This window comes from Callithrix jacchus, chromosome 14 (assembly GCF_049354715.1).
Source record: "Callithrix jacchus isolate 240 chromosome 14, calJac240_pri, whole genome shotgun sequence".
Classification (NCBI taxonomy): Eukaryota; Metazoa; Chordata; class Mammalia; order Primates; family Cebidae; genus Callithrix; species Callithrix jacchus.
The window spans coordinates 38794135-38813053 of NC_133515.1; the positions used below are offsets into that span (position 1 = coordinate 38794135).

The window sequence follows — 18919 nt, forward strand, 5'->3', positions numbered from 1 at the left end:
GGTGCCCGTCACCATGCCTGGCTAATTTTTGTATTTTTAGTACAGACGGGGTTTCACCATGTTAGCCAGGCTGGTCTCAAACTCCTGACTTCAGGTGATTCGCCTGCCTCAGCCTCCCAAAGTGCTGGGATTACAAGTGTGAGCCACTGTGCCCAGCCCATTATTTTTTTATTACTAGATTTTATAATTGGTTATTTTCCAATCTACCTGATCAATTTTGATAGTCTCTTGTTCCTTTCTTATATTTTAAATCCTCTTCTATGTTTTAAAAACATACTTAGCTTATTCATTTTATATACTGTAACTGAAAATTCCATTATCTACAATCTTTTCAGGCTTGAACAGTTTATGGTGGCTTGTTTCCTGTGTGTTTAGTGACTTGAATAGTTTATGGTGGCTTGTTTCCTGTGTGTTTAGTGACTTGAACAGTTTATAGTGGCTTGTTTCCTTGTGTGTTGGTGACTGTAATCTCATCCTTCTTGAAACTATAGCTATAGAAATTATTTAAGGCTGGAATTAAAGTGCCTTCCCTCACTGCATTTCATTTGACCAGGTTCCCAGGAATACTAACCAACTTGGTACCACTTTAAATTAATGTTTAGTTTTGGGACTTTGAAAATATATATGTTCTGTTTTCCTAAACTTGTATGAGTACAAGTTTATTACTTGAATAATCAGAGAAGATTTCTTTTCCTCAGCACTAAGGCAGGCTTTTACCCTTACTGTTTTCCTGTGGGAAGCACTCCTTTTGTTGTTTTTCACTCTCTGGAGGGTGTTACTCTTTTTCCTGGCTTATGTGTGTGGTGGGGGATAGTTCATTCCTTCTCCCTTCCAACCATCCATAATTTCATTTTCTGTCCCTATCCCTGACCCACCTCCAAACTTTCTTTGTGTTTTTTGTTCATTTGTTTGTTTAGAGACGGTGTTTTGCTATGTTGCCTAGGATGGTCTCAAACTCTAGGCTTAAGTGATCCTCCCACCTTGGCCCCTCACCCCACAAAGTATTAGGACTACAGGTGTGAGCCACCATGCCTGGCCTTCTATCTACATCTTCTTCTTCTTCTTTTTTTTTTTGAGACAGAGTCTTGCACTGTTGTGCGCAGGCTGAGAGTGCAGTGGTTCAATCTCGGCTCACCGCAACCTCTGCCTCCTGGGTTCAAGCGAGTCTCCTGCCTCAGCCTCCTGTGTAGCTGGGATTACAGGTGCCTGCCACCATGCCCAGCTAATTTTTTGTATTTTTACTAGAGACAAGATTTCACCATGTTGGTCAGGCTGGTCTTGAACTCCTGACCTCAAGTGATCTGCCTGCCTGAGCCTCCCCAAATGCTGAGATTACAGGCGTGAGCCACTGCGCCGGGCTTTATCCACTTGGTATGGACTTTTAAACCCAGGTTCCAGACCACCAGAGATTGTCACTTAGCAAACACTGGCTCCAGTGATCACCTGTGTTTTGGATTCATATTTTCCTATCATCTCTAGCCTCTGAGGAATTTTTTTACTTTCCTACCAGTCCAGTCAGGCAATATAAATAGTTGTGTGTGTGTTCACTCTCTGGAGAGTGAATGTTTTGTTCTGCCAACCTGCAGCTGGAGTCACCCCAGCTGGTCTTGAACTCCTGGTCTCAAGTAAAAACTCAGCACATAGGTTAAATGTTTTAAAGTCACCTGGAAGGAGATACATACAGTAGTTCTTTTATGTCCATGGGGGATTGGTTCCGGGACACTCCTTGGATACCAAAATCCATGGAATGGTGTAGTGTTTATATATAACCTACACACATTCTATCATATAGTTTAGTTTTTTTGGTCAGATCATCAGCAGCATTAGTTTCTTATAAGAGCACATAGCCTATTGTGAACTGCGCGTGCAAGGGATCTAGCTTGCTTATTCTTTATGAGAATCTAATGCCTGATGATCTGTCACTGTCTCCTATCACCCCCAATGAGACTGTCTTGTTGCAGGAAAACAAGCTCAGGGCTCCCACTGATTTGACATCATGTTGCATTGTGCAATTATTTCATTATATATTACAATGTAATAATAATAGAAATAAAGTACTCAATACATGTAATGCACTTGAATCATCCTGAAATCATTTGCCCAACCCAGTCTGTGGAAAAATTGTCTTCTACAAAACATGTCCCTGGTGCCAAAGAGGTTGGGAACTGTTCCTTTAAATAACCTCAGATTATATATAATACCTAATACAATGTAAATACTTGTTGTACTGTATTGTTTAGGGAATAATGATAAGGACAAAAGTCTGTACATGTTCACTATGGACACAACCAACCATTTATTCCCCTAATATTTTCAATCCAAAGATGTTTGAACTCACAGATACTAAGGACCAACTGTTTCATTTCATGGCCGATCAGTATGTACTAATATGGATAACTTCTAAGATATATTGTCTGCATTAGTCCGTTCTGACACTGCTATGAAGAAATACCTAAAACTGGGTGATATGGTTTGTCTGTGTCCCCACCCAAATCTCATCTTCCAGCTATAATTCTCTATGGGAATTATAGTTCCCATAATTCCCACGTGTCATGGGAGGGACCCAGTGGGAGTTAATTGAATCATGGGGGCAGGTCTTTTCCATGCTGTTCTCTTGATAGTGAATAAGTCTCATGAGAACTGATGGTTTTATAAAGGAGAATTCCCCTATACATCCTCTCTTGCCTGCTGCTATGTAAGATATGACTTTGCTCTTCCTTCACCTTCTGCCATGATTGTGAGGTCTCCCCAGCCATGTGGAACTGTAAGTCAATTAAACCTCTGTCCTTCATAAATTACCCAGTCTTAGGCATGTCTTTATTAGCAGTGTGAGAACAGACTAATACAGTAAATTGGTACTAGGTAGGGGGTCACTTCTGTAAGATATGTGAAAATGTGGAAGTGACTTTGGAACTAGGTAACAGGCAGAGGTTGGATGGAACAGTTTGGAGGGCTCAGAAGAAGATAGGAAAATGTGGGAAAGTTTGGAACTTTCTAGAAACTTGGAAGTCTCAGAGGACAGGAAGATGTAGGAAAGTTTGAAACTTCCTAGAGACTTGTTGAATGGCTTTGACTAAAATGCTGATAGTGATATGGACAATAAAGTCCAGACTGAAGTGGTCTCAGATGGAGAGGAGGAATTTGTTGGAAAGTGGAGTAAAGGTTACTCTTGCTGTGCAAAGGGACTCATGGCATTGTGCCCTGCCCTAGAGATTTGTTGAACTTTGAACTTGAGAGAGATGATTTAGGGCATCTTGTGGAAGAAGTTTCTAAGCAGCAAAGTGTTCGAGAAGTGACTTCAGTGCTGTTAAAGCATTCAGTTTTATGTATTCACAAAGACATGGTTTGGAGTTGGAAATTACTTAAAAAAGAGGAGAGGAGAAATTCAAGCCAGCTGGAGAAATTTGCATAAGTAATGAGGAGCCAAAAGTTAATCACCAAGACAATGGGGAAAGTGTCTCCAGGGCATGTCAGAGACCTTCAAGGCAGCCCCTTCTATCAAGGCCAGGAAGCCTAGGAGGAAAAAATGGTTTCATGGGTTGGGCCCAGAGCCCCCTGCTGTGTGCAGCCTAGGGATTTGGTGCTAGGCTCTCCAGCTAAAAGGGGCCAAGGTACAGCTTAGCCCATTTGTTCAGAAGGTGGAAGCCCCAGGCCTTGACAGCTTCCACATTGTATTGAGCCTGAGCCTGCGGGTACACAGAGGTCAAGAATTAAGGTTTGGGAACCTCCACCTAGATTTCAGAGGATGTATGGAAATACCTGAATATCCAGGCAGAAGTTTGCTGTGGAGTGGGACCCTCATGGAGAACCTCTGCTAGTGCAGTGCAGAAGGAAAATATGGGGTTGGAGCTCCCACACAGAGTACCCACTGGGGCACTGCCTAGTGGAGCTAATGAGAAGAGGGCCATTATCTTCCAGACCCCAGAATCATAGATCCACCCACAGCTTGCACTATGCTTCTGGAAAAGCCACAGATATTCAAGACCAGCTTGTGAAAACAGCCAAGAGGGAGCTGTATGCTGCAAAGCCACAGGGGAAGAGCTATCTATGGCCATGGGTGCCCACCTCTTGCATCAGCATGACCTGGATGTGAGACATGAAGTCAAAGGAGATCATTTTGCAGCTTTAAGATTTGACTGCCCCACTGGATTTTGTACTTGCATGGGGCTTGTAACCCCTTCATTTTGTCCAGTTTATCCCATTTGGAATGGATGTATTTACCCAATACATTTATCCAATATACCTCCAGTGTATCTAGGAAGTAACTAACTTGCTTTTGATTTTACACACTCATAGGCGGAAGGACCTTGCCTTGTCTCAGATGAGACTTTGTACTGTGGACTTTTGAGTTAATGCTGAAATGAGTTAAGACTTTGGGAGACTGTTGAGAAGGCATGACTGGTTTTAAAATGTGAGGACATGAGATGTGGGAGGGGCAAAGGGTGCAATGATATGGTTTGGCTGTGTCCCCACCCAAATCTCATCTTGAATTGTAGCTCCCATAATTCCCATGTGTCATGGGAGGGACCCATTGTGAGATAATTGAACCACGGGGGCAGGTCTTTCCCATGCTGTTCTCGTGATAGTGAATAAGTCTCATGAGAGCTGATGGTTTTATAAAGGGGAGTTCTTCTACATACCCATTCTTGCCTGCTGCCATGTAAGACATGACTTTGATCTTCCTTCACCTTCCACATTATCGTGAAGCCTCCCCAACCATGTGGAACTATGAGTTAATTAAACCTCTTTCCTTTATAAATTACCTATTCTTGAGTATGTCTTTATTAGCAGTGTGTGAACAGACTAATACAATGGGTAATTTATAAAGGAGAGAGGTTTGATGGACCTACAGTTCCACATTGTGGGAGATGCCTCAGGAAACTTACAATCATGGCAAAAGGCAAAGGAGAAGCAGGTACCTTCTTTGCAGGGCAGCACGATGTAGTGAGTGCAAGCAGGAGAAATGCCAGATGCTTATAATACCATAAGATCTTGTGAGAACTCACTATCACAAGAACAGCATAGGGGAAACTGCCTCCGTGACCCAATTACTTCCACCTGGTCCCACACTTGACACATGGGGATTATGAGGATTACAACTGAAGGCAAGATTTGTTTGGGGACACAGAGCCAAACCATATCATTGTCCAGTGGGGATAAAAGCAAGATTCAGAACCATGTGTATAGAAAGCTGCAATTTGCATTTAAAATGCTTGTGTTCAGAGCCTGATTCTAGAACAGCACATAAAAAAACTGGCATCAAGAGTGAGTTGATTTGGATAGGAATCTTGGGTATGCAGTAAGTGAGAAATGCTGTTGGTTCTAAAAAATGTGTGCATACATATTTGCGATGGCTAAAACGCGTGTTAAGTAAAATTGATGGGACTCCATTGATTTGGACTGAGCTCTTGCACTAGGCTCCAGCAGACCAATAGAATTGGAGTTACTTAACTAAAGTTTCATGTCACCAAACCAAAGTTAAATTGTTTAACTGATTTTCTGAGAAATCAGAAGAGAGATGATAGCCAAATCCCCAAACAGGCTAGTTTTAATCAGCATTATAAGGAAGTCCCTTCTGCTTTCAGCCTTATAAGGAAAATAACCTGAAGTAGCCTGGTGTTAACCAATCTGATTTAAAAAAAATTATGCTGACTGTGTATGGGTGGCTCATGCCTGCAATCCCAGTGATTTGAGAGGCTGAGGTGGGAAGATCACTTGAGCCCAGGAGTTTGAGAGTAGCCTGAGAAATATGGCAAAACCTTGTCTCTACAAAAAATACAAAACTAGCTGGGCATGGTGTTGTGTGCCTGTAGTCTTAGCTACTCAGGAGGCTGAGGTGGGAGGATTAATTGAGGCCAGGAGGTTAAGACTTCAGTGAGCTGTGATTGCACCACTGTACTCCAAGCTGGGTGACAGAGTGAGACGCTATCTCAATATAAATAAACACATAAAAATAAAAATTAGGCGGTTTCCTTGTTTCTACTTATGCTACTTTATAAAATTCGACTGTTCTGCCATGCCCAATGGTATGCCTGTCTAAATCTTTAGATGGGATGCTGTCCAATTCTTGAATCACTAATAAAAGCCAATTATATCTTTAAATCCAATTTGTTGAAATTTTGTCTTTTGACTGGTGGAAACAACCCAAATATCCATTGATGGAAGAATAGATAAAAGAAAATATAGTATATCCGTATAATAGAATATATTTTGGCCATGCTACAACATGGAGGAACCTTGAAGACATTACGCTAAGGGAAATAAGCCAGACACAAAAGGATACATATTGTATAGTTCTATTTGTATGAAGTACTTAGAGTAATCAAATTCATAGAGACAGAAAGTAGGATAGTGATTACCAGGGGCTGGGGAAAGTGGAGAATGGCGAGCTAGTGTTTAACACGGGCACAGAAGATTTGGTTTGTTTACTTGTTGGTTTTTGGGACAGAAAGGCGAAAAAGTTCTGGAGATGGATATTGGTGATGGTTGCACAACAATGTGTATGTACTGAGTGCCACTGAGCTGTACACATAAACATGGCTAAAACGGTGAATTTCATGTTACGTATGCTTTACCACAATTAAAAATATGTATATGCAGTATCTTTTAAAATTTTTAAATTTACTTTTACATCATTTTTCTTTAACCGAAGGGGATGAAAGGCATTTCTACTAAAATTATAGATGCATCTATTATTTAAACAAGATGTTTTCTACAGGTATGTCTGCTCACATATGGAATGTCATTATGTTCAAAGTGATTCATTGCAACATTGTTTGTAATGGTAAAAGTCTGGAAAATAAAGTATGTTAACTAGAATAAACTGGTTAATAAATTATATGTATCCATGCAATAGAATATAAGCAGCTAAAAAATAAATGAGAAAGATCTCTTATTTATTTATTTATTTGAGACGGGGTTTTGCTCTCGTTTCCCAAGCTGGAGTGCAATGGCATGATGTTAGCTCACTGCAACCACTGCCTCCTGGGTTCCAGCGATTCTCCTGCCTCAGTCTCCCAAGTAGCTGGGATTACACACGCGCACCATCACGCCTGACTAATCTTTTGTATTTTTAGTAGAAATGAGGTTTCACCATGTTAGCCAGGCTGGTCTCGAACTCCTGACCTCAGATGATCCACCTGCTCAGTATCCCAAAGTGCTGGGATTATAGGCATGAGCCACTGTGCCCAGCCAAAATAATAATTATAAATATTTAGAAAATGAAATAGGGAAAAGAGGGGAGTAATAAAGGGGATATTCAATTCATCCCTTCTACTGCTTACCACCCCCATCAACTTTATAAATTTTTCAGTTTGTTTTAAATCTGAGATTAACTGAAATAAATATAAAATTACAAAAGTTATATTTCCAGCTCTTTACATGGATTATCTTAATCCTTCTAACAACATAATGAGATAGATATCATCATTAACATTCTCACTTTAACAAATAAGAAAACAGAGGCACAGAGAGGGTAAGTAACTAACACTAGATTTCACACAGAAAACTGCAGTTAGAATTTGAACCCAGGCGGGTGTGGTGGCTCATGTCTGTAATTCCAGCACTTTGGGAGGCCGAAGCAGGTGGATCGCTTGAGCCCAGGGGTTCAAGACCAGGCTAGGCAGCATGGTGAAACCCCAGTCTTTACAAAAAAAAAAAAAAAAAAAAACGACAATTAAAAGGACATGGTGGTGTGCACCTATAGAGCCAGCTACTAGGGAGGCTGAGAGGTAGGAGGATCGTCTGAGCCCGAGAAATACAGGCTGCAATGAGCCATGATTGTGCGTGCTACCAGACTCCAGTCTAGGCAACAGAGCGAGACCTTGTCTTTAAAAAAGGAAAAAGAAAAAAAGAAAGAATTTGAACCTACGTCTAAAATTTTAAAATGCCATTACGTAAATTTGTATTTTACAAATTCCATCATAAGCGCATGAGAATGCCTGTATCCCCATATGACAGGTAACACTGAGTTGCAGCAATATTTAATTTTCTCCCCCAGGCTAATAGAGGAGATACGGTATATGGTTTATTCTATTGTTTTAATTAGCAGTTTAACACTTGCAAATGTTTAACATTAACACTCCAGACCCTCTGCGTTTTCTCCCATCCGCCGAGCGGGGACGCTCGCCACAACACGCCGATTTCTTATGGTCCTAATCGGCTTCCCAGGCATAATGCGCGTGCGCATATCCTGTCCCAGGTGTCCAGCTTTATGCCTGATCGATGTCTTCCCTGCTGCGCTCCGCGCGCAGTTTTCAGTCAGGGCGGGACAGCGGGAAAAGAGCGTTCTCTGGACCCAGAACGCCTCTGGGCCTCCGGGCTGAAACGTTCTGGGAGGTCCTGAAAGGGTCTGGCGGCAAGTCGGGCAGCCCACAAGGGCGGGGACGACGGGGCCGGCCCCTCAGGGTCTTGGGCGTAGGTCGCCGGTGCGGCCGGAGCTGGGCGCGGAGCCCCTGACAGTGCAGGTACGGAGGCGGCGACCCTGCCAACCGTCTGCTCCGCCGGCCCTCTACGTGTTCGTGAGGTTGCGGCAGCGGGCTGGGGATTTGGTGCTGGCCTAGGGCGAGACACTGAGCCCGGTGTGCGGGGAGACTGGCCGCGATGGGCCGCATCAGGGGTGGGTGCCCGCCGGGGTCTGGGGGATCCACCTGAGCGTTTGCCCCGAGGCCGGTCTGACCCACCTCAGCTCTTCAGCCTAGCAGTGTTCTTTTGGGATCAGAGTGACTGCGCCTTAGAGTTCCTCCAGAACTGCAAGGGTCTCCCCTCCTTTCCGGCGAGCGTCTGAGGCGCCCCTGGGTTCATACTGAGCCACAGGTTTCCTGTGGGCACATGGTTGAGAAATTCGTGTCAAACGGGGAAAAAAATCGTAAAGGACTCAAGCATCGGAGTCTGGATATGGCTTGGTGTGTGTGTGATACTACTCCTGGGGTCCGCCTTAGCTGGCAAGATAATCCGTGAAGTCATCTTGTGCATCCCTTGTTTTTAGACAGAACCACAGCTAAATCACACAGATAAAGATCTCTGCTGTTTTTAGAGGCAGGGATTTGAAAACTTACCCTCATTTATTGCAGTGAGGAGAGCAGCAAGCCCATGTTGACCTCTCAGTATACTTAAGGTACCGAGAGGTGAAGAGCTAGGAGGCAGAGATTGACATCCTTTACTTTACTCGATGTACTGCCAAAGCCTAAGTTAAGAGATGTTAAAAGAGATAATGATTATTTTTTGAATGGCTTTTGATCTCAAAAGCTTTTGGAAAATTCGTGGTTAAACTTTACTACAGAATATTGCAGAGCCTTTACTATGCTAATAACATTTACCATGAACCTCCAGCTGGGGGTATGGTATGTAGAATTTCCCAAATTTTACTAGGATATACTGTTATTCTTGGGTGATGCCTCTGGTTAACATTTGGAACCGTTTGGGAATTGGAGTTCCAGAATTGGAAATTCGGGGTTTAGAAGAGGCAGTGTGGATCAGTGCTTTTCGAATGTTAATGCCGTGCACATGTAATGGGATCTCGTTACAGTACAGATTCCGACTGATTCTGCGTTTCTAACAACTTCCCATGTAATGCTAATGCTGCTGGCCCATGGACCACAATCTGAGTAGCAAAAGTGTAGATCACTGGATTGAAAGTTAGAGACATGTTTTCCAGAACAGACTGTGCTGCCTTGAGAGAGTCACTTCATCCTAAAATAGCAGTTTGGACTAGAAGATCTCGAACATTTCTTTCAGATTTAAAATTCTGTGAGTCTAGTCCAGTTACCCCTATAGTAGTTGAATTCTATCTAAAATGTTCTTGCCAGTTTGGCAAATTTTGCTGTTTGGCTTGAACATTTATAATAATGGGGAACTACCTACATATAAGGCATCTCATTTTATTCTTGGAATAGCTCAAGAAGAAAGTTCTTCGTGTTGCTGAAATACATCTCTGCAACTTCCATGCTGTTGGTACTAGATTATCTCTTAATAATCAAACAGGAAATAAGTGTTATCCACTTTTCTAAAAAGTTGACCCAACGTATTAGATGACAGCTGTGCCTACTGTATGCCTATTTTAAGCGGAATTGTCTTTAACTTCCATTATGTTTAAGAAATCCCTTAAATTTGCCTTTGTTCTGTGTGGAGTGTAGTGGGGCTTTGGTTGGACTTTGAAGGTTGGGTGTGGCTTGCAAGACCAGAAAAGTATCCTAAGCAGCTGACAGTGGTGCAGAGATGAGACTGCATTTGTCAAATCCAGGATTGTTTGATTTTAGTAAGAAATGAGATACCAAAGAAAGATATCAGGCAGATGGGTGCAGGGACCAAGCAGTATTTTAGCAGATGTATTTGTTTTACTGTGATTAAAAGGTGGTTGGAACTGGGGAAGGAGGGAGGCAGGGAACTAGATAGGCTTCACATAGCAATATTAGAGGATTTAGGTTGATGATAATAATGCCTTATATTTATGTATAACACTTTACAGATTACAGAACTTTTCACAGGCATGATCTCATTTGATTTATTATTCCTACGTGGTAGGCAGAGCAGCTGTTATGCTGTTTTACAGAGGATATGCCAAAGAGAGTAAATGATTTGCCTTAATTTTCGAAGCTATTACATGGCAGACTGAAGTAATGATTGTGATAATGGAGGAGAAAGGAAAGATGCAGGAGGCAGTACTAAGGACAAATTGTTAAGTGGGGCCTGACTGACCATGAGGGCACAAAGGAGAAGAAATTGTTAGGGAAGAGTCAAAGTAGTTGGGTGAATCATAGTACCATGGAAAACTACCACTCTAGGTTTTACTCTGCCAGCTCTGTGATTGCTAGTAGCTGCTTGTAGTTATAGGTTGAGAAGGATTATAGTAGATGATTCCCAGGTTGCTTGGCTTGTCTATAGCTACTAGGTGATACTGGGGGACTTGGGCTATCTGTCCCATACGAAGGAAAATAGCAATTGGGTCCTCAGCGTCCCCTGAAGAGGTAAGAGCTAAAATATTCACTGAATGGAATCTATATCAAGGTCCTTGCCATCCTGGAGTCTCTGACTTTGGCATTATATCATTTTGCTTTTGAGATTCAGGCTGATATCAGTTGAATGTGGTCAAGGAAGAGATTAGGTATTTAGTCTGGCCTCCCCAAGGGCTTCACTACAGCAGAGCATGGGCCCTTGCTGCCCCCAAATCCTCCTTAATGCTGTTTCCCAGGAGATCAGCAGCTCACCTAGAGCTTTCTCTGTGGTTCTTTTACCCTGGAAGTATACAAGATTGAGATTTAGCATCACTATTAAATTCCATAGAACCTAGAGCTGTTCCTGCACTTTTCGTTTCTTAGACTCCTAACTGGAGTGGAAAGAGCCACGTTTACTGAGGTGGGGCAGGGGAGAGATGTGTGTGTACATGCACATGTGCAAATGACTGGTAATTTCCCCAGTGGCAGTGGTCTTCAAGAGTGGAGATACACTCCGGAAAAGCTGTCAGAGCCAATTTATATCCTGACTGTGATGTTGGTACAGGTATCTGTTCAACATTGAGTGCCTTCTCTGTGCAACGCACTATGTTGAGTGCTTAGATACGGAGATGTATAAAATCCTCTGTCCTGGAGGAATTCATAGTAGAGTAAGAAGTGATATTTTAAATAAAATGTGGTATTTAAATGGAGATATGTCCCAAATGCTGTGTGAGGGCAGAGGAGGGAATGGCTAGCTCTACATGGAGAAGTCAGGAGAGTCTTTAGAAAAGAGGTGAGAATTGGGCTAAGCCTTGAAGGATGAGGAGGAAGAATGGTCCTGGTGACATTTGTAACATTTGCAGATGCATAAGGGGAAAGGCAGATAGATCCAAGTGGCTGGAATAAAAGAGAACTTTGGTGGTTGATGCAACCGGATTCATAATGAAGCCACATTGTTTTATTTTTTTGTTTAGAGATGGCCTATCACTATGCTGCCCAGGCTGGAGTACAGTGGCTATTCACAGGCAAGATCATCACGCGCTACAGCCTTGAACTCCTGGCCTCAAGTGATCCCCCTCCTTACCCTCCTGAGTATAGGTGGGTCTGCAGGCTGCTGTGCCAGTTTGAGGCCAGTTTCTTTTGGAGATGGAGGCTCGCTCTGTCACCTAGGCTGGAGTGCAGTGGTACGATTTTGACTCACTGCAATCTCCTGAGTAGTTGGGACTACAGCTACTACAGCTGGGACTACTCAGCCTCCTGAGTAGCTGGGACTACACCACGCCCAGCTAAATTTTTGTATTTTTAGTAGAGACAGGGTTTCACCATGTTGGCCAGGCTGGTCTCAAACTCCTGTCCTCAAGTGATCTGCCCGCCTTGGCTTCTCAAAGTGCAGGGATTACAGGTGTGAGCTACTGTGCCTGGTCAAGGCCAGGTTTTTAATGGCCTGTAGTGCAGTGCTAAAAAGATTTCATTTTGTGGGCAGAGAAGCCACTGGAGGCTTTTAGGCAGGAAGATGACATGATTATATTTGGGGAAGCTAAAGTGGAAATAAACTGAAGGGGAAGAACCTAGTTCCGAGTCGTTGGGGGTCTCTTGCAATATCATAGACATGGTTTAGAGCTGAACTAAGGATTAGGTCAGTGGAGATAGAGAGGACAGGATGAATCTGAGAGAGACTGGAGTAACACAATTAACCAGATATAATGACTGAATTGGTTTTTGAGAATAAGAGAGAGGGAGTGGTTGTGGATGACTCAGTTTTCTATTTTGAGTGGATGGTGTTGCCAGTAGCAAAGAGGGAATATGGAAGAGGAATTTTTTTGGGGGGGTGGGGGAGATACCAAATGTCTTTTGGGTCATATTGAACCTTAGGGCTCTGCGGCAGTTAGCAAACAGGGTGAGATATGAGTCTGAGGTTCAGAAGAGTTTCTGTCTAGGGGCAGTAAGTATGGGTGATAGTTGAAGTGTGGGAATTGAAAGGAGAAAATTCCAGGAAAAGGATTGACAAATCTCATTTGCTACAGGGAGGTCAAGTTGGGATGAGCTTTGGAAATGCATTTTGAGGTTGTGTAGAACATTTGGTCACCAGGGCTCTTTTTAAATGTGAGCTGCTTCAGTGCAGTGGTAGGGATGGAGCCAGATGGCAATGGATTGAGAAGTAGATAGGAAGTGAAGATAGAGATGTGTACTCACTTTGAATAGTTCAACAGAGAAAGGAAGAATACAGAATGATGGCAGCTTGTGGAGGAGGTAGCAGGGACTAGTTTTTCCTAGAAGGGCAGAGTCTTGTGTATGGGTTTTCTGATGTCGTGTAAGATCCAGTAGAGAGGGTGCAATGATGGCACAAGAGAAAAGAGGATGCTAAATCAGGTCCTCAAGAGGAGAGGGGAAGGGGTGAGCCCTGAAAAGAAGGGGATAGCATTTTCTTTAAAGAGTAATGATGGAAGAAAGGAAGGAATTTAGGAAGAAAGAGCTAATGACAGGATGCATGCAGATGTATCTACATTTACAAAGGAATTCTTACCTAATAGGGCCAGTTTTTTTTCAGCAAGGTTATCTGCTGAGAGATGGGGATGCTGGTGTTGGCTTGGGCAGGAATAAGGACTTGAAAGTAGTAAAGGAAGCTTGAAAGAACTGTTAAGAGGAAAGAGGGAGATAGTAGAGTTGAAATAAGCTCCAAGATTGTTGAGTACCCTCTGAACTGAACTGAAATCATATACTATAGGCCTCCCCTTCATCTTTCTCATAATAATATTGGCTGACATTTATTGAGTGCTTTATATGAGGCACATTCTAAGTGCTTTTCAGGCATTCTTATGTGATTTTTACAGCAATCCTGTTAGAAAGTTATTGTTTTTATCTTTCTTCCAGAAGTGGAAACTGAGGCATGGAGGATTAGTAGTACTTGTATTTCATGAATCTCTTCTGCAGAAATGGATTCCTTCTCCTGAGGCATCGGAGAAGGCAGAAATTTAATCCCAACTCCCAGTTTCTGGACCCTGAGAGCCTAGAGTCTAGGGTTGCTAGGGAGGGAATCTTACCATACCAGTTTGTGGGCATGATGGTGGCATGGAGGGGCAGGGCAGTGGGATCAGTGTTGCTGTCAGCTTTTCACAACTACATAGGGAAACTGACATTCTTGAGTGATTTTTCCAGCATCCAGACTAGAGAGACAAGTGGCCGATAGTGATTTGTCAGGTATTGTGGGCTGAGATTGTGTCACCTGAGATGGTAAATAAGAAGAGAGACCTTGTCCCTATTTCTGTCGCCTAGAAAAAGAGATTTTTTTTCTTGGCAGAGAGACTAGGCAGATCTAAAACCTTATGTAATAACATTATGATTATTAACTCACCTTTTGTGTTTTCTCAGTTGGTGTGACAGATACAATTTGTAGGTGAGCTGTATACCTGACTTGAGTGAAAGGATAGAGTGATGGGATGGCATGGATGGAGGAGAAACGGACTTACCTTTTCCTGCTGCAGCCACTGAAGCATCATCTCTGTGTCCTTCCTTTTGAGGTTGCCATGGATACGCCTTTGCATGGTGGTTTGAGGAGATTGATTTCCATTATGATCAGATGATGACGTGGGTTTAAAAAGAGAAAGGTTGGAATGCTCTGCCTTTGGGGAGTGGCCGGCGAGCTGCCCAAAAGGCAGAGCCCAGTATAGCCGATGGAGCTGTGGCTTTGTTGGCTGCTTTGGCTTTTGCTGAAGTTGTGAAATGGTGCATCTCTCTCTTTAGAGCGCAGGCTCAGGGTTCTTGTCTACAGGGTCCTAGTGCTAGGGACTTGCTGGTTGATTCAGGGGGAGAAATCAGCAGGAACTTCAAACAGGCTAAGTAGGACTTCTGATACCTCTGAGAGGATTGTAGTTCTTGAGTACAGGACTGAGTGCCTCTTGCCTTCCTGCAGAAGTTCCTTTATTAAAGATAAGTGAAGCATATAGCATAGCATTTCTTCTTGACTCTTAGAGGTCTAGGCCTTTGGAGGTGGGCCTGGAAGTCACTGGATATTTCTTGGGGAGGGGGAGATTTTGAGATGGAGTAGAGCTGCATTCAGACTGGCAGTGGGTTTGTAAACATATCTGAGAATAATGAGGAGCTGGAGAAGTGAAGAAAGTCCATTGAGGGTATAGGCCCCATCTGTATGAAATCTGTAAGGCAGATAGTGAGTAGGACCTGGGAACAAAAAGCTCTGTGCACATTGTCTTCTGACATCCTGTGGATATATGGAATCCAGCTTTCCAAGCTTCCAGTCCTCCAGCCTCCATTTAACACTCAGTAGGAGATATTTTCCCTTTCTGAGTCCTGCAGGACTTAGGTTCACATTTATCTCTTCTTTACTAGTGCTTTCAGACATGTATGGTTTTGCCTTGCTGTCAGTTTCAGACAAATTCCTCTAGGAGTGGGAAATCAGGGAAAGCAGACAGTTAGGTTAGCCCAGGATCAAGATTTGGTAAGGTGAGACAAGAGGAGATCAAGGTGTCAATGGATGCTGAGGTGCCAGTAAAAACAAGGTAGAAATGGTTCAGACATGGGAGAAATGGTAGAGGTGGAAAAGAGGCTTTTCTTCATCACTTTCTCCTTTTTAATTCCCCAAAATCTTGTTTTCCTATAATTTCCTGAAAATTCTCAAAGACTATTGGCAACTTATTTATCAGACACAGAGTTTTTCCCTCCTCTCTTCCCATTTGTCTAGGTATTGTAGTAGTATTTAATATCATTGGAGAGGGAGAGGAAAATGGATTAGAAATCCAAGAGGTGTCTGTCTCCTCCCTGGCTGAGGTAACATTAACCCAGGATTGTCCTATGGGATATGGGCCGGGGCCCAGTAATGCTGTGGGAGGAGCACCTACCTGTAGAGATATTCAGTGTGCCTCTCTGCCATTTTTTGGCTGTGAGACTTGGGTAAGTCATTTGACTTGTGAGACTCAGTTCTATCAATTGTAGAATGGAGAGAATGGAATCTGTTTTGGCTATATCACCGGTTCATGTTTGAAGGAGATAGTGAAGTACATGTATTAATATATACCATTAAGTTTTCCCCAGAGAAGGCCCTAAGAACAGGACTCATTTTCTCTCTCCTAATATGTTGTTTCCCCTCCCATTTCTCAAATTTCGTTAATGTTTCAATTATTAATTTCTCATGCTTGAAAACTCCTGAGTTTATTTATTCATTTGTTTATTTGTGCATTCATTGACCCATCCATTTATCCTTGCAACATTTGAGTTCCTACTGTATGCAAGTCATCATTGATGTTCCCTTAAAAGAATGAATGAAGATGTTTTCTGCCATTTCTTGAGCACACATTGTGCTAAATGCTTTACTTAAATCTTATTTAATCTTCGAAGTGTCCCTGTGAGGTAACATTATTTCTTCCTTTTTGCAGTTGAGGTAACTGGGGCTTAGAAAGTTAAATATCTCCCTCCGAGGTGAGGAAATAAGAAAACCAAAGGTGTATTCAGGTCTGCCTCCAGAGCCCATGCAGGCCCACTGCCTGTTTCCTCATGTCTCATCTATTACAGGGCCTTTTCAGGGCTTTTTATAGTGCTGTCTCTGAATTGGCCTCTTTATTGTCTCTCTCCTTATCCTGGTTCAGACCTTCCTTATCCTGTGTTCATTATTGCAGCAGCCTCCTTGCTGTTATTCCTGTCTTTGCTGGGTTGCTCCTGCCTGCACTCCATCCTGCAGGTGTCATCAGTTTGGTCTTCCTAAAATAGTTTTCACTATGCAGTCTCCTGCTCAGGAACAAGACTGCTTTCCTGTTGTTAATGGATCAAGTCCATCTGTGTCTGTCAGATGTTAAACCCCTTGCCTTTCCACAGTTACCTCTGTTTATTTATTCAATAAACATTTGACCATGAGCTACTTACTGGCTGTTGGATCATAAAGAGGAAAAGGTATGGACTATGCTTCAAAAAGCTAGTAGTTTGACAGAATAACTCATCTAGAATTCATCACTTCAGCTAAACTAGTGTTCTTTACTATTCCCTAGTCAAGCAAAGTTATTTCTGTCTCTTCATACTGTGTTCACAACTTATAGGGCTTTGTAGGCCTTTCCACATATTTTTTGAAATCCCCATAATTCAAGGCATGCTTAGGTACCCCCTTTCTTTCTAGTTTACCTCTCTCCTGTCTATAATTTATTATAGTATTTATTGTGTTGATGTATATACCATTTAGTATCATGATAGGTAATTCTTTGCACTTTTGTAATTTCTGTATTTTCTACAAGGTACTTTTTTGTTTTTTCTGAGTCTTACTCTGTCACCCTGGCGGGACTGCAGTGGTGAGATCTTGGCTCACTGCAACCTTCACCTCCCAGCTTCAAGTGATTCCATGCCTGAAGCCTCTCAAGTAGCTGGGATTACAGGCATGTGCCACCACAACAAGCTAATTTTTGTATGTTTAGTAGAAATGGGGTTTCGCCATGTTGGCCAGGCTGGTCTTGAACTCCTGGCTTTAAGTGAGCCACCTGCCTTGGCCTCCCAAAGTGTTGGGATTACAGGCATGAGTCACCATGCCAGATCTACAAGGTACTTTTATATGCTTTAGCTTATTTGAACCTTATAATACTGATGTAGATATGGCAGATATTATTTCCATTTCATAGGGAAATAAACAAATTCCAAGAAGTTAGGGGACTGTTGATACCTATGTGGCTAGTGAGTTGTAAGGCTATTTTTAGATCTGAGCTCTTTTGAATCTTTGAAGGCAGTGTGGTCTACAGGAAGACCACAGCCTTAGAAGCCTAGAGATGTTTGTGGTAATGGTGAGGCATAGTAGAAAGCACAGAGGGCTCTGGGTCAGGTTGGTTCCAGTTTTGGCTCTACTCCTCACAATTTGTGTAACTTCAGGGAAGTTGCTCAGTTCTCAAAGCCTCAGTTGCCTTGTCAGCATCATTCCTGGCCAACCTCTTAATGGGGCTATTGTAGTGTCTACATATGATGACATTGTTCTTAGCTAACTTTTATTTAGAAGTTACTAAATACCAGGCAGTGTCTGAATGCTTCATATGGATTATAATCTTCACAATACCTCTCTGAGATATGTTCTTCGTTACTTCCCTATTGACAGATGCGGAAATTGAGGCATAGAGATGTTAAGTAACTGGACCAAGTTTATACAGCTACCCAGTGGTAAAGCCAGGAAAGTAGTCTGAGTCTAGAATCAGTACTCAACCATGGCAAAATGTATTCTTTTAAGGTATCCTGTAGACTGTAAAGTGCATCAAACATGTGAGGTCCAGGCTGCAAGGACGTGCCTGGCCCTGGCCATCAGTGTAATGGTGAATAGGAAAGGGAGGGGCAACATGGAGATTCTGCAGGGAGGAGAGAGATGATTTCCTAGGGGGTCTGGCCAGGACTGAAGATATGGAATTGTGTTTTGGGCCATATTTCTGAATGTTGGCTATCATTCTACTGTTGCGCCACTGGCCTATCTTAGGAAGAGGGTAGAGTGGGGTAAAGTCACTGTTCTGCCAGTGAAGTAAGCCTAGTGCAGAAAAGACAGGTGTCACTAGGCCCAAGGCAGCTGGATCTATACCATACCCAGTGGAGCCATAGGTCAGACCCCAGCCTAACCTTGTTGGCTGTGTAGGGGCAGGGACCCTGGTCTGTTGGTTCCTAGCCCATGATAGATGTGTAAGTGAATGAAAGCAGTATGGTTAGTCACTTGGAGACCTCTCATTAGAATGCATAATCTCATTAAATTAAACAATTTTAATTATAAAAGTAGTGCATGGTTATTGAAGAATTTTTTTGAAATACAGAAACACAGAAAATAAATCATCTCATTGGGTCTGAGATGCTAGGAGGCAAGGCCAAGGCTATAAGGGGCAGATGGGTGAGGTGGACTGGGCCTTTGCTACAAGAGGAAAGAAGGGCTCTCTGCTTTTGACTATACTGCCTTTAGTAATCGAGTTGAGTCTGATACTCTTGGGGTTTACAACCTGGTCCCTTGTAACAACCATAAAGGATAAAGATTGACT

The 18919-nt window shown here is 42.7% G+C and overlaps 1 protein-coding gene and 1 long non-coding RNA gene across 9 annotated transcripts in view; one reads left to right on the top strand and one right to left on the bottom strand.

Annotated features, from left to right (window-relative positions):
* Nucleotides 1-8020: 8020 nt before the first annotated feature.
* LOC144579251 (uncharacterized) lies at nt 8021-14612 on the bottom strand. Its single transcript, XR_013526436.1, has 2 exons — nt 14399-14612; nt 8021-8819 (listed from the first exon to the last, which is right to left on the bottom strand). It is a non-coding gene; the product is annotated as an uncharacterized LOC144579251 (long non-coding RNA).
* Nucleotides 8404-18919, top strand: part of DCTN1 (dynactin subunit 1) — a 30300-nt gene continuing 19784 nt past the window's right edge. For all 8 annotated transcript variants that reach the window (XM_008980485.6, XM_078349010.1, XM_054244782.2 and 5 more), the window contains exon 1: nt 8404-8465. The gene's annotated coding sequence lies outside the window, so the exon portion shown is untranslated. The remainder of the gene's footprint in view (nt 8466-18919) is intronic.